This window comes from Oryctolagus cuniculus, chromosome 13 (genome assembly GCF_964237555.1).
Source record: "Oryctolagus cuniculus chromosome 13, mOryCun1.1, whole genome shotgun sequence".
In the NCBI taxonomy this organism is placed as follows: Eukaryota; Metazoa; Chordata; class Mammalia; order Lagomorpha; family Leporidae; genus Oryctolagus; species Oryctolagus cuniculus.
In genome coordinates, this window is record NC_091444.1 from 96,641,826 (window position 1) to 96,656,488 (window position 14,663).

The window sequence follows — 14,663 nt, forward strand, 5'->3', positions numbered from 1 at the left end:
GTGCAGGCCATGAAAACCCGAGAGGCCCACCGGCTCCAAGGGGACCTGCACCCCACACTTCCCTGCCCGTGGCCTAAGGCTTCTTCGCCACTGCCTCTCCACTGCTGCCTGCTTCTCTGCACTACCCAACACACTGCCACAGTCAACGCCACCTCCGAACTGCACGTCCCTGCCCACAATGCCCCACGCTCCACCAACGCAGACTCCCCTTTCCCAGCCTGCAACGCCTCACACTTCCAAGGCACCGCTGTGCCGCCGCCCAGGAGGAACTACACTTCAGCGCCGCTGCCCCTCGTCTCACCAGCTCCCCCGCCACCTGGTGACCCTAGCCGCCCTCTGTGTTGCTGCCGCCACCATAGACTTACACCTCCCTGCCTAGGAAGCCCCACGCTTCACCGAGGCAGACTTAGAGCCATGCTTCCCCACCAATGACGCCAACGCTTCACCAAAACCACTCCACGGGTCGCTGCCACCACCTACTTTACCCCTGCTGCTCAAAGTGTCCCTGTCGCCGACCACCCCATGCTTCGCGGAGTCACTGCTGCCTCATCCTTCCTCTCTGCTGCCCACCGCCGAACTGCGCTTCCCTGCCCTTGATGCTCCATGTGACACTGACGCCCACACCCACATCGCTACCCACCTGGACACTGAGGCTGCCACCTCTGCCGGCCAACACGGAACTGAGCAAAGCTGCCGCCACGGCCTGGTTCCCGCTGCTGAAGACTTCTGCTCCCCTGCCCGCCCAGAATGCCGCAATCCTCACCAACACCAACACCGAGGCACGCTTCCCCACCCAGGACGCCGGATGCTTCCCCACTGCCCACCTCACTGCCACTGTGCTGCTACTCGTTGCTGTCGTGGATGCAGATCTGTGCTGCCTCGCAGACGGCCACAGATATGCAGTCACCACTGCTGCCCCGTCCTTCCTCTCCGCTGCCCGCTGCGGAACTGTGCTTCCCTGCACACGACACCCCATGCAAGGCTGACGCTGACGCCTCCGAGGCCTCTGCTACCGACACTGAAGCCCCTGCCGGAGGACACAGACCTGCGGCCCCTGCCGCCCCTTGGTTCCCCACTGCTGCCAGACAGGCAGCCACCACCGAAGTCTTCTGCTTCCCCGCCCGACGCTTCTTCACCGCCACCACTGCCTGCTTAGCCACTGCTGTCCAACGTGTCACCACTGCCACCAGTACACACCTGCTCTTCCTGGCCGACCGCCCAACACTTCCCAAGTTGTTGCCGCCGGATCCTTCTCTCCGTGGCCGGCCACTGAACTGCACTTCCCCGCTGGTTCTGCTGATACTACCAACGCCAAGGCCTCATGCAGGCAGACGCCCCACAGGCACCGACGCTGACTCCTACGGCGCATGGGACGCCACTCCCACGCTGACCTGCCTGAGGCCGCGGCCAGCCCAGGTGTTCTCTAACTTTCTTAGCAGGCCAGTGCTTCGCCAAAGGCCCTCTGAGCAGCCGAGAACTCAGGACTGTTGGGCAGACCCCACTCTCCTTACAGGGCGTCAACAAACAGTGAGTAGACCTGGCCGTGGGAGGGACACCTGAGCCGCGGGTCCAGCGGGCAGGGAAGTGGAAGTCTCACTCACCAAGGGGAGTGGGGGACCAGGGAGCCCCAACGTCACTGATGGTACATACCTGCAGACACTTCCCCAGAGTCCCCGCTACCACCACTGCATCCTTCTCCTCGGCTGCCCACAGACGAACTGGGCATCCCTGCTCTCCCACGACGCCCCATGCTACCCCAACGCTGGCAGCCATTGCCAGCATTTGGGCAGTAAACTGGAATAGTAACTAAAAAAGAAAAAAATAGAAAAAGTTTTCCACAGGAGTACTAAAATATGGTCTACTATTAAATATAAATTAATAAATACTAATACATTAATATGTTCAAATATCAGAATTCTATACCAAGTTTAATTCCAGGAATTAAAGGAAGACTTGAGAAATCTAAAAGTATATGGGGCCAGCCTTTTGTCATAGCAGTTTAAGCTGCTGCCTTCAATGCCGATATCCCATATGTGTGCTGGCTCCCATCGACTCCCGTGCCAATTCAGCTCCCTGCTCATGGCTGGGGAAAGCAGCAGAGGGAGGCCTAAGTGCTGGGGCCCCTGCAACCAACGTGGGAGACACAGAAGAACCTTCTGGCTCTTGGCTTCGGCCTGGCCCAGCCCTGGCCACTGGGGTCACTTGGGGAATGAACTGGCAGATGAAAGATCTCTGTCTCTCCCTCTAACTCTTTCAAATAAATAAACCTAAAATATATATAACTATATATATAATGTATAAAAACTATATATAACTCAGCTCACCCCATTTACAGATAAAAAAAAACAAAAACAAAAAAAGATCATTAAAATATGTTAATGTTGATATTTGCTAAAATTCAACAAGCAACCCCTAACAAAATAAGACCGAGTAAATACTTCTTTAATCAGAAATATTCAAAGACATGTATTACTATCACTTTTCTTTAACACTCTGCAAATAAAGTTGCCAAGTGTTAAAAATTCTTGATAGCTTAACTAGTACTCAAAAAGTATTTTACACTTTATGCTCTGTGTGGGTGCAAACTGATGAAATCTTTACTTAATATATACTAAATTGATCTTCTGTATATAAAGATAATTGAAAATGAATCTTGATGTGAATGGAATCTGGGAGAGGGAGCGGGAGATGGGAGGGGCTGCGGGTGGGAGGGAAGTTATGGGGGGGGGGAAGCCATTGTAATCCATAAGCTGTACTTTGGAAATTTATATTTAAATAAATAAAAGTTAAAAAAAATTCTTGATAGCTAACAAGCAATTATAAATAGTCCTTATAGTATTTTTATAAAAAGTGAATAAAAATAAAAAATTCTTGATAGCTAATAAGCAATTATAAATAGTACTTATAATATTTTTATTTAAAATGAATAAATACAGGTTACTTATGTATGTTGCTGTGTTTGTTTTCTGAACAACAGTGTATTTCTACAAGACAAAAAAGTGACTTCAGCTCTAACACGTGTAGGCTACCAGAAAAGACAGGCATTTTGGAGAGCTTTACATGAAATATTACAGGGTATTTTTGCTTTACTTACCTTGTAATGCAGTCAATGTTGGTGATTTGCTTCTGGTTCCTTATGATCTCAATGGATGCCCAAAGATGCTGGATAGCTTCTGTATCTGCCTGTTGTCTTTTTGTTAAGCGTGCCATGACTTATTTACTTCTTTAGCTGTAGTGACAGACAAAAACACATGAAAAAGAACACCGATTACAAGATGAATTGGCAACATAGTGAGTAACAAGTATATTAATAGCAGCCCTCAACTTGCATATTCATTGTCTATCTTTACTAGGACATAGCTGGTATTCAACAACACAATTCATTCAGGGTCACAATACTTAAAATGTCAAAAGAAAGGACTCAAGTACAAAAACCACTGTATTTCTCTCAGAATTATCAAATAATAGTTTACTGAAACTTAACATACTTAAATTAGAAAGATTCATATTTAGGGGCTGGCGCTGTGGCATAGCAGGTAAAGCCACCACCTACAGTGCTGGCATCCCATAAGGGCACAAGTTCAAGTCCCAGCTCCTCCACTTCCAATCCAGCTGCTATGGCCTGTGAAGTCAGTCGAAGATGGCCCGGGTCCTTGGGCCCTTGCACCCATATGGGAGACCCTGCAGAAGCTCCTAGCTTCAGATCAGCACAGATTCTGTGGCCATCTAGGGAGTGAACCAGCAGATGGAAGACCTCCCTCTCTCTGCTCTGCCTCTCTGTAACTGCCTTTCAAATAAATACTTCCTTTTTAAAAAATGATATATATTTAAGACGTGGCAGACAAGAATGCTAACATGACTTTTAACTTCAATGCTTCAATGAAGGTGCTTGCATCTCTATGCAGCAGCTGCTTCAATCAAAGAGGTCAGGCCCACATATATGATTGTAGAGTTGCTACCATAGATCAAATCTTCATTATTTTATACGTATGTTACTAAAAGCAAGGAAATCATAAGTTATTCCCTACAATCAATTTCCATGTATGGTTTCCACTCATTAAAACACCACTAAACGAAACTGCTGTCAGGGACACACATATTTACTACTCTCCGAGGTTATCATTTTCTGAAATCTTTGCGTGCCTACATTTGACAACTGAAATATAATACTTTGAGGACATAGGCATCAGCCTCTCAAATCTAAGTTGTACAAAAAAAAAAAAAAGGACAGCCCCAACTGTTTCAATTTCATTAGGACAAGAAAGGCATCCACATTCACCTTGGAATCATATATTTGGCCAAATGTTCAGTGGAGTACTTTTCTTTTTTATTAAATTATTTTTAAAACCTTAACTGATTTCTTTTTTCTACTTTTTAACCTTTTTTATGAAAGAAACCTTGAAAATTATTAGAATTATAGACTACAGCAGTAAAGTCCTTGGCACATTATTGAGTTAGTAACTACAGGATGAAAACGTAAGGAACAAATACCTTATAGGCATTCACTAAGGGGAGAAATAGGAGGGGAACCATCCTCTTTGCAGCGGTTAGCCAAAGAGGCTAGGAATCAGTAATCTCCCTATGCACCAGTCATGAGTTTCCAAGGCTATGGAAGCCCCTTGAGTTCTCCGACTCTTATCTTGTTTAGACAAGGTCCTTGGAAACTCATGACTGGTGCATAGGGAGATTACTGATGCCATAAACAGGAGTGTCAATTTGTAAAGTCAACAACAGGAGTCACTGTGCACTTACTCCTCATGTAGGACCTCTGTCCTTAATGTGCTGTACATTGAGACTTAATGCTATAATGAGTACTCAAACAGTATATTTCACTTTGTGTTTCTATGGGGGTGCAAACTGTTGAAATCTTTACTTAATGTACACTAAACTGATCTTCTGTATATAAAGAGAATCGAAAATGAATCCTCATGTGAATGGAAGGGGAGAGGGAGTGGGAAAGGGGAGGGTTGTGGGTGGGAGGGACGTTATGGGGGGGAAGCCATTGTAATCCATAAGCCGTACTTCGGAAATTTATATTCATTAAATAAAAGTTAAAAAAAAAAAAAGAGGCTAGGAAGAGGCCCATGTAGGTCCAATAAGAGAGTGCCTGGGTTTAATTCTGGGTTTCATCCTGGGATTCCAGCTTCCTACAAACATGGTTCCAGTGAGACAGCTGATGCTGGCTCCAGTAGTTATCTCACAGTTGCCCACTTGAGAGATCTGAATTGTGCTTCAAAGCCTTGGTTCCCAGCTTCAGCCTGGTCATGTTCCAGGAGCTGTAGGAATACTGGGATTGATCCATCTATGGGATCTGTTCTTGTTTGAACTGGCACATGCCTGTTTCTCTTCTTTCTCTTTTGAATAGTTTTTAAGACAGAAGAACCAATCCCTCACACACACATACACACACACACACACACACACACATAAATAAACAAACATAAGAGATCATACCTGCTGGTGGCCATGGTCTCTTGGGAGCCGATGAGGCTGCCTGCCCCACTGATGGGAGGGGTGGTGTGTTGCTGGAGATGCCACCGTACACAGCTATGGGGGTGCTGAGAAGGTGGACATGGCTGGGAGGCCACTGTTGACCTCGGCTCCATGCGGCTAGTAGTCCATATGCTCCTAGTACATGCTACCAAATGCACTGTGGCCTCAAAACCCATCACCACTGCCCATCCAGAGGGGCAGGCGGATGAGCTCCCATCCAGCATGGGCCTGAAACCATCCTGGTCTGAGGGGCTCTGGAGCTCCAAGGAAGAGTGCAGGCTGGCCAGTAGAAGGCTGCAGAGCAGGTGCTACAGGGAGTCTTGGCAGATGGGTAGACACAGGCATCCCTGCCTTAGTCGTCACTTAAGCTGGGGTGGAGGTGGGAGGGTACGATGAGGAAGGAAGAACAAGTAGAATCTTCTGGACATTCTTGATCTGTGGGCCCAGTGGCCACCTGAGGCTCTGCCCCAAGGGTTGCCAGGTTAGGAGGCATTGTACTGGGTGCTACCCTTGATGTCTGAGAAAGACAATGGCCCGGGGCTGCGCAGGGCCAGCGTGCCCGTCAGGAACCTGACCTGAGTCAAGCCACCAAAAGCCGTGTCTTGCCAGAAGGTGGGATACCCGCCCCACTGGCTGCCCTTGCCTCCAAGTCCAGGTCCAGGTCCAGGTCCCAGGAATGTGAACCAAGAAAGGCTGCTGTGGGACTCACTGAAGTGGGTTCTTCACTGTAGCTCTGGCCGGGGTCAAACGAGGAGGTGTTCTGGTCGCCAGCATCCCAGGATCCTGAGCCGGGCCCGTCCTCCGAACCTGTTCCTCTGAGCTGTGTGCTGGCCAAGGAGACAGGCCAGCCCTTTCCACTGGCCACAGGCAGCAGGAACATCATGCTGAAGTCCAGGAGGTCACTGAGCTCCTTGTCCGAGCCACGGGTGCTATTACCTGGGGGTGTTTCATTCTCCAGTGGTTGCAGCCAGTGCAGGGACCAGGGCAGGCTCCTTAGACCTGCAGGGCATTGTTGGGCTCCCAGCTCCCAGAATGCAGCAGCATGTAGCAGGGCCTCCCAGGACAAAGTGGCATGGCAGCCGAGCCCCCAAGAGTCACACGTGGGCAGCAGGGCCCGGGCCTCTTCCCCCATGCAGCCAGCCGGGGTGCTGTGCCAGTAGTGCCCACCACCTTGCATCAGGTCCATCCAGCTCCAACCTGCTAAGCCCACGGCCACTGACACTGCTTCAGATTCCTGGTGTGGGAGAAGCCCCGAGCCAACGACTCAGGCCAGTCTAGCCTGTGCTTCTATGTCAAAAAGTAAATAACAAAACCTGTCCCCAATACAATGCCACACAGTACTTCTCAGGTTTTCTAAAAGGAGTTAATATCCAGACTATATAATTACTCAAAAAACCCAGGGCTAAAAAAAAACCCAAAAAACAACAGCAACAACAACAAAAAACAAACAAAACCACCAATTTTTAAACTAGGCTGAAGAACTTAACATACTCATCTCAAAAGAAGACATGCACATGTCCAGTAGTTACATGAAGAAATTCTCCACATCATTAATCAACACAAAAATGCAAGTTAAAACCAGAATAAGATTATCATCTCACTCCAGGTAGAATAACTATCATGAAGAAAACAAAAAATAACAAAGGGTGGCATGGATTTCAAGACTGGTGAAATTTTTTTAGTGTTTTGTGGGAAGGCAAATTAGCACAACCATTATGGAAAATAGTATGGGAGTCTCTCTAACAAAACAGAACTGAGCAAAATCCCGCAATTCCATTACTGGGTATACGTCCAAAAGACAAGACATCAGTGCATCAAAAGGATATCTCCATTCCATGTTTATGGAAGTGCTACTCACAACAGCTGAAATATGGAATCGGCCTATGACTGTGATTCAGCAACTGGATGTACAAAGTATAATATATCCACAAAGGACACCAAGCAATGAAATGCCACCCAGAACATAATTAAATAATTGTGAAGAGTGAAGAGCATCCATGCCTCCAGATGGCCGCTCCTAAATGATTACATATGACAACTTCCTTTTCAAGAACTAGCCCTCTCTAACTTGACTGCCATCCTATTTCCTCAAGAAAATTTTACGTATATTTAGAAGTAGAATAAATTAGTAAGTTTGTCTCCACTTTCATATGCAAATGTAATTTTAACTAAATTTTTTAAAAATGCTAGTTAGCATTAAGTCTTAATGCTAACATTGAGTAAAATAGGAATAAATATGGCCTACATTGGAAAAATCATTTACTGTTTGATAGAAGCACCAAAACCATTTGTAAATTCAGTCTGCATAAGCTGGAAAGAGGGAGTACTGCAGGAGGGCTGTAATAGATTCCTCATGCCTTCATTTAATAATAGATTCCTAACATCTCATCATCAACCCCTTCTTCGATGGAAATGCAAGTAGGAAAAAACATTAAATTGGAAATTCTGGGGCCAGCGATGTGGCATAGTTGGTAGGGCCACCATCTGCAGTGCCAGCATCCCATATGGGTGCTGGTTTGAGTCCTGGTTGCTTCACTTCGATCCAGCTCTCTGCTATGGCCTGGGAAAGCAGAAGAGGATGGACCAAGTCCTTGGGCCCCTACACCAACCTGAGAGACCTGAGGGAAGCTCCTGGCTCCAGACAGATGCAGTTCCAGCTGTTGTGGCCATTTGGAGAGTGAACCAGCAGATGGAAGACTTCTCTCTTTCTTTGCCTCTGCCTCTCTGTAACTCTGCCTTTCAAATAAATAAATTAATAAATATTAAAAACAAAGCCTGAAATTCTTATTCTCCATGATATTCATAGGCTTTTTGCCTTACAAAGCCTACTGTTTGAGTTATCCTACTAGGCATATGTGTGTCGTCTCCCTGAAATTGAGTATAAGCCAACCTACTTGAGGATTAAAGCCAACTCTCAACAGACCATACCTTCCATTTTCTAAACTACATACAAATTTCAACATTAAAGTAATTTAAAATATACAATGGCTACCTTTAATTCAAGCAAGCTAACAGTATATACATTATGTACCTCTCAATGCATACTAACTTCTGTATCTATGGTTTCAAAGTTATCACACTAGCTTAAATATAATTTTATGACATCAGGGCCATAGCAAAAAAAATCTCAAGATGTTTTAATAATTTAAGTAAATATTTACCTTTGCCCTTAATATGTTTTCTTTCAAATGCTTCCACAACAGGTAAACCTTTAAAAGGGACTCTATGCCAATGGTTTTCATTCTATTTCAAACTGTATACACAGGGTAAAACTCCAAATGAGAGTCTGGAACTGTTCTGTATAAAGTAAGTGAACTAAATGTTTGCCAGTAGTGATTGGAAATCTGTGACAGATATCAATATAGACCAGACAAACCAGAAAGAACAAGAATGGTATGGCAAAACTCTTGGTAATTTGTCAAGACAACCTAAAATCAGTGCTACAAATGAGGCATAGGGGGTCTATGTTACTTAGCTGCAGTAGGAAGAGGCTTCGTGACTGTCACCCAAGGTTTACTGCACTTTTTGAGAAAGAAGGAAGTAGTTTCAAAATCAGAGCCATTAATCTACGTTTTCTCCAAGTGAAATACCATGTTGACATTTTAGAACCTAACATTTAGTTACACAATTCTGACATCAAACACCATGAGGTTTGATTTGAATTTAATGCATGACTGCATTCCTTCATTGAGTCATTTAAGCACATATTCAGGCCTATCATGTCACTACCTTTAGCAGGCAAGAGAGATTCAAAGATAAATCTGACATGTGGTCCTTGCCCAAAATGCTTACTTTGCAGTACAATGAAAAAGCGTGGAGGCAAATTCAATGCTCTCTGTTAACCGATGCTCTTGAAAATTGTGTTTTTAATTAAGAGTGCTATTTTAAATCTCATGCATGATGTAGCTCACCAACATCCATTCTTAGTTTCATTACTTAGAAGTATGTAGTTTAAACAGGTCTGTTTGTCCTCAGTTTTTAAAAAAATGATCCATATCTCCTCCCATACTTCCTTAAAAAAAATCAAAACAACTTCTCCAAAGGCTTGTTGATATTCACTATATACAGCAGTATCCCGTAAACAAGTCCTGAAGGCAGCTTGTGCAGAATAAACAATCCATGGGGGAGCAAACACATCTGACTTCTCCTCAGAAACCACACAAGGAAAAACTGAGTGGAGAAAACTATTTTAAGCATGGAGAGAAAAACTACCAAACTGAAATTTGGTATCCTAAAACTTGTCTTTCTAAAGTGAAGAAGAAATAAATGTTTGGCAGGCAAAAATTGTACATTTTGTTGCCAGAAGACTATCTTGCGAGAAATGCCAACAGTTTTCTGGAGAGGAAGAAAATCATATAGGTCAGAAACTTGGATCTATATAAAAAGGAAGAACATGAGAAAAAAAAATAGCAGTAAAATATAAATTTTACTTTTTTTATTCTTAATTTACTAATGGGATTGCTGAAAATAATGATAGCAACACATTATATATTATTTTAATACATATTAATACAATACATACACAAAAATGGCATACATAATATTCATATTTACATATTACATGTGTATATATTTTTCTATCACTGAAAAGAAAATATGCATGAGGGCTGAAGGAATGGGAGGAGATGGGGAATATTTTGTTATTATGAGGCACTCACAGTATCCAGGAAGCAGAATATTTGAAAATAGACTGAGATTAGCTGTAAATGCATGTTGCAAATTCAAGGGCAGCTACTAAACAAACATTGAAAATGTTACAAAATGGAGCAGGCATATAGTCCAGTGGTTGGGAAACAAGCATCCTGAATACCAGAGTTTAATCCTTGCCTGCAGCTCCTGAATCCAATCTCTCTCTTTTTTTTAAATGATTTCTTTGGAAAGAGGGGTTGGGGGGAGAGGGAGAGGGAGAGAAAGGGAGAGAGAGAGAGAGAGACAGAGATTCCATCACTGGTTCTTCCATCTGCTGGTGAGGCTGAGGCCAAGGCTGGGCTGCAGAGTCTGAAGGAAAGTATGTCTGAGGTGGAACAGATGTAAAGTGAGGGCAATATGGAGGCCAAGGAGAGGGAGGCCAGCACGGAAGCCTACAAGGTGGTTGAGTCTGGTGTAGTGCACAGCAGGGAAGGTGAGGCCATGATAGAAGAGTTGGCAGGTGAGGCACAAGTGGAGGACTCAAAGGAGGGTAAGATTGCAGTGGAGAAACAGAGGACAGTAAGACTGGTGTGGAGGACTAAGAGGGATGTGAGGCTATCATGGAGGTCCACAGGAAAGGCTTATGTTGAGAACCACAGTGAAGGCTAGGCTTAGGTGGATGACTGTAGAGAGGGTAGAAACTGGACAGAAGACCAGAGAGAAAGTGATCCTTAGGTGGTGGATCACCAGAAGGGTTATTCCAGGGATGAGCCACAAAAGGAAGGTGAGGACAGTGTCAAGGAATAGAAAGAATGCGAGGCTGGCACAGAGAATGAGGAGGGTGAGGGTGGCATTGCTGAGAAGGAGGGAGAGGGTGGCACTGAGGATGAGAAGGAAGTTGGAAGTCACAGTGGCACACAAGCAGTGCAAAGCCAGGATGGAGGCCCACAAGGAAGATGAAGCTGGGGTAGAGCACCACAGGAAAGGTGAAGTTATGGCAGATTTGGTGGATGAAACCCATGTGAAGGGCTAGAAGAGTGAGGCTACAGTGGACCAACAGAAGGAGAATAAGATTGGAGTGGCATGGAGGACCAGGGGGAAGGTGAGGCTGGTACTGAGGACCAGAGGGAGGGTGAGGCTGGTGTTCAGGGCCAAGAGAGTGAGGGTTGGCTGGAGGGTCAGAAGGAAAGTGATTCTAGTATGGCAGCCAGAAGGAAACTGAACCCAGTGTGAATTACAAAGGGTGGAGGCCAGGATGTAGGCCCCACAAAGAGGTCGAGGCTGGTGTAGAGTACCACAGACAGGTTGAGGATATGGTAGAAAACTGTAAGGATGAAACGGATGTGGAAGTCTGGAAGAAGGGTGCAGTTGTAGCAGGGAAACAAGGGAAACGCAACGGAGGTAGAAGATGAGGATGAGGTGTGGTTGTTTTTGTGGACCAGAGGTAGAGTGAGGCTGGCCTTCACAAGAGGGTGAGGATGGTGTGCAGGACCAACTGGGATGATGAGGCTCGTATGAAGGCGGGGAGGAAAGTGAGTCCAATGTGGTGGGCCAGAAGGAATGGGAGGATATATAGAGAGGACGGAGTGGGAGGCAAGTATGTAGGCCCTCAAGCAGGTTGAAGCTAATATAGAGTAGGAGGGATGGTAGTGCAATGGTGGAAAACTGGGGGGATGAGGGTCTGGCAGATGACTAGAATGTAAGGCTGCAATGGAGAAAACAGAGGGAGAATGAAGGCATACACAGATTACAACATTTTTAATGACATATGAGAGTAAGTGATGCAGTTGGGAACCAAACTCTGGATTGAAATCCAAATTCCATACATGACCAAGCACCACTTTTGATTCAATTTCCTGCTAATACACACAGGGAGGCAGTAGATCAAGTTGACTCAGTTATCTGGTTCCTTTCCACCAATGTGGGAGGCTTGGATTGAGTTCCCGGCTCCTAGCTTTGGCCTGGCCCAGCCCCAGCAGTTGCAGGCAGTCAAGCAGTGAAGCAACAGAGGAAAGAACTCTGTTGTGATTACTTTACCAAGCAGGTCGGACCGAAGTGATTTTCCCAAAAGATCTCCATTGCTTTAGAAATGGACCTGATAGGAGCTGGCACTAAGGCTTGGTGGGTTAAGCTGCAGCCCACAATGCCAGCACCCCATGTGAGCACAGGTTCGAGTCCCAATGCTCCACTTCATTCCAGCTCCCTGCTAATCTGCCTGTGAAGGCAGTTGATGAGGGCCTAAGTGCTTGGGTACATCCACCACTTTGGGAGACCCGAATGCAGTTCCAGGCTTCTGCCTTTGGCCTGACCTTTCCATTGTGGCCATTTGGGGAGTGAAATAGCAGATGGAAGATCTCCCTGTCAACTCTGCCTTTCAAACAAACAAATCTTTAATAAAATGGACCTACAAGACCTGGTTCCCTGAGACCAAATGTTTTACGATAGCCAGTTTCAGTATTTCCCGATACCGATCAGCAAGTAAGCATTCTGTATGTTAAGGAAGTATTTAGTTCTATTTAATCACTTCCTTCCTGAGTTTTTCATTAACAAAGATTTACATTATATCCTTCAAATAATACAAATAAATAGAAGTTTTGTGCCAGCAGCAACTTAGATGTTGCCAAATCAATACTTACAAATCCTTGAGCCTCTAGCATTCACTTATGTGAATTTGACTGCTATTTGCTTTAATTCCTTTGATTGCTTCTTATTTGGGTGGAGTACAATCTTACTATAAAGCAGAACAGATGATAATTATGTCAAACATAAAATTATAAAGACTGCCTAGCAGTTGAATAGTTAATTTACAGGAGTGAAAAGGCAGTGAAATACACTAAATGACTGAAAACCAAAGCAGATTTTACAAAAACATCTAAAACCAAAGCAGGTTTTACAAAAACATCTAACGCATGTTATCAAGTTTGAATCCTTGCGTGCTATCTACTCCTGCAAACACATGAACTATATTCTGTTTTTAAAAACAAAGTATGAAACATCTGACATACACAGAGTCCATTCTTAATCTCAACTGCAAAACAGATTGTCAGCTTTCTCAAATCGGTAACACTTCCATAGGCCTTTTACTCAGAACTGGGAATGTTATCACTTCGCAGAGTTCATGACATGAAATTTGGGGAATCAGAAGCTGTCCTTCGCAATTGTTTCCATAGTGAAACAAGGTTTGGTTGCCCCACTGAAGGATCTTAGAGAGACCATCACTTGCTGCTCCTCTGCAGAGGAGCCACACCGGACCGGATGCTTGTTGTTCCCCTTTTACAAGTCTTTTCTGTAGTAAAGTAAGAATAAGCAAACAGCGAACTCCCAAAGCAAGAATGAGTAGAGAGAAATGAGAAAGAACGAAGCAACGAACTTCCCCGCAAACTCTCCAACGCACTCTCCAACCAACCCACACCACTGTGCCGTCTCTCTCCTCTTTTATAGTCCTCTTCCACCGATCCCAACTCGGCTACCCACACACCGAGCATGCAGCTCTCCTCCAATCAGGAGCAGCTCCTGCAGTTTATTGGTCGAACTGGAGGCAGCTGCGCAGAAGCTGTTTACTCCTCTCCCAGCGCCATATTGTGGGAGAGCAGATGCATAGAATAAGTTTTAATTCCAGTAACTTAGTCTAGCTCCCCACAATCACTCTTTTCAGGCTCCTGATTCCATGAACGTCTCCATGAACGGACAACAATATAATACTTGGAATGACTCCAGCATCACGTCTTTGTCTAGAAATTTGAATTACCAAGTTTTATAAAATACTGATTCTAAATGCTGCATAGTCTCACAAGTACTTTTCCCATCAGCAACACTGAAATGAAATGACTGTAAAGGTTACTTTCAAAGCCTACACTAAGGCCCTGCAGTCAGATTTTTCTACCACTTCTTTGAGTAAGTTCCCACATGTGAATAGAGACAACTGTACCATAGTACTTTGGTTGTATTCTATCAAAAGAGTGTAATGCTCTTGATTCCACATTGAAAATACTATTCACAAAACACCCATGGTGGCCTGTGTGTACACAATTATCATTTAGATTCCTACCACTACTCATGAATCTGGCCACAACAATTACTCTGCTCTGCTCATCCTCCTTGATGGTAACTCTCTTTAAAGGCAAAAAATGTGGGTCAACATGGATACTGGGTGGAACGTATGGGGAGTTGGGAATAACAACATTCACTGAGAAAGACTGAAAACAACTACAACATTTATAAGAATGAGGCAAGAGGAATAGAAATTACATCCTTGATCTGAAAAATATTCATGACCAGGCGCAGAAAAGTCTATGTACATCTCCTATAATATCCCCAGCACAACTTAAACATTTTGGAACTCTTAACTTCTTCAAAGCTGGAAAACAACAGTATCTATCTCCTTTCCATTGTTAAGAATGACTTGTACTTGAATGCTCTTAGGATTTTTTAAAACCTTTCATGTTTCCCTCATAATATGCCAAGAAGAAGGTGGAATACTGATGGTTATGTGAACAGACGATTTACATGGTAGTATTAGAAAGTGAAAACAGTCCTTTGGT

General features: G+C 44.5%; 1 protein-coding gene across 14 annotated transcripts in view; it reads right to left on the reverse strand.

The window, feature by feature from the left end:
• The window catches only part of LOC127483472 (ankyrin repeat domain-containing protein 26), a 225,911-nt gene that overhangs the window by 194,000 nt on the left and 17,248 nt on the right, over positions 1-14,663 (reverse strand). For 5 of the 14 annotated variants that reach the window (XM_070055970.1, XM_070055968.1, XM_070055966.1 and 2 more), the window contains exons 1-3: positions 5,455-6,095; positions 3,095-3,229; positions 1,651-1,806 (exon numbers count right to left, since the gene is read on the reverse strand). The gene's annotated coding sequence lies outside the window, so the exon portion shown is untranslated. Of the gene's footprint in view, positions 1-1,650; positions 1,807-3,094; positions 3,230-3,855; positions 3,996-5,454; positions 6,097-8,102; positions 9,842-12,758; positions 13,714-14,663 lie in introns of those variants that run through there. The other 9 variants (XM_070055975.1, XM_070055974.1, XM_070055972.1 and 6 more) reach the window with 7 other exon arrangements.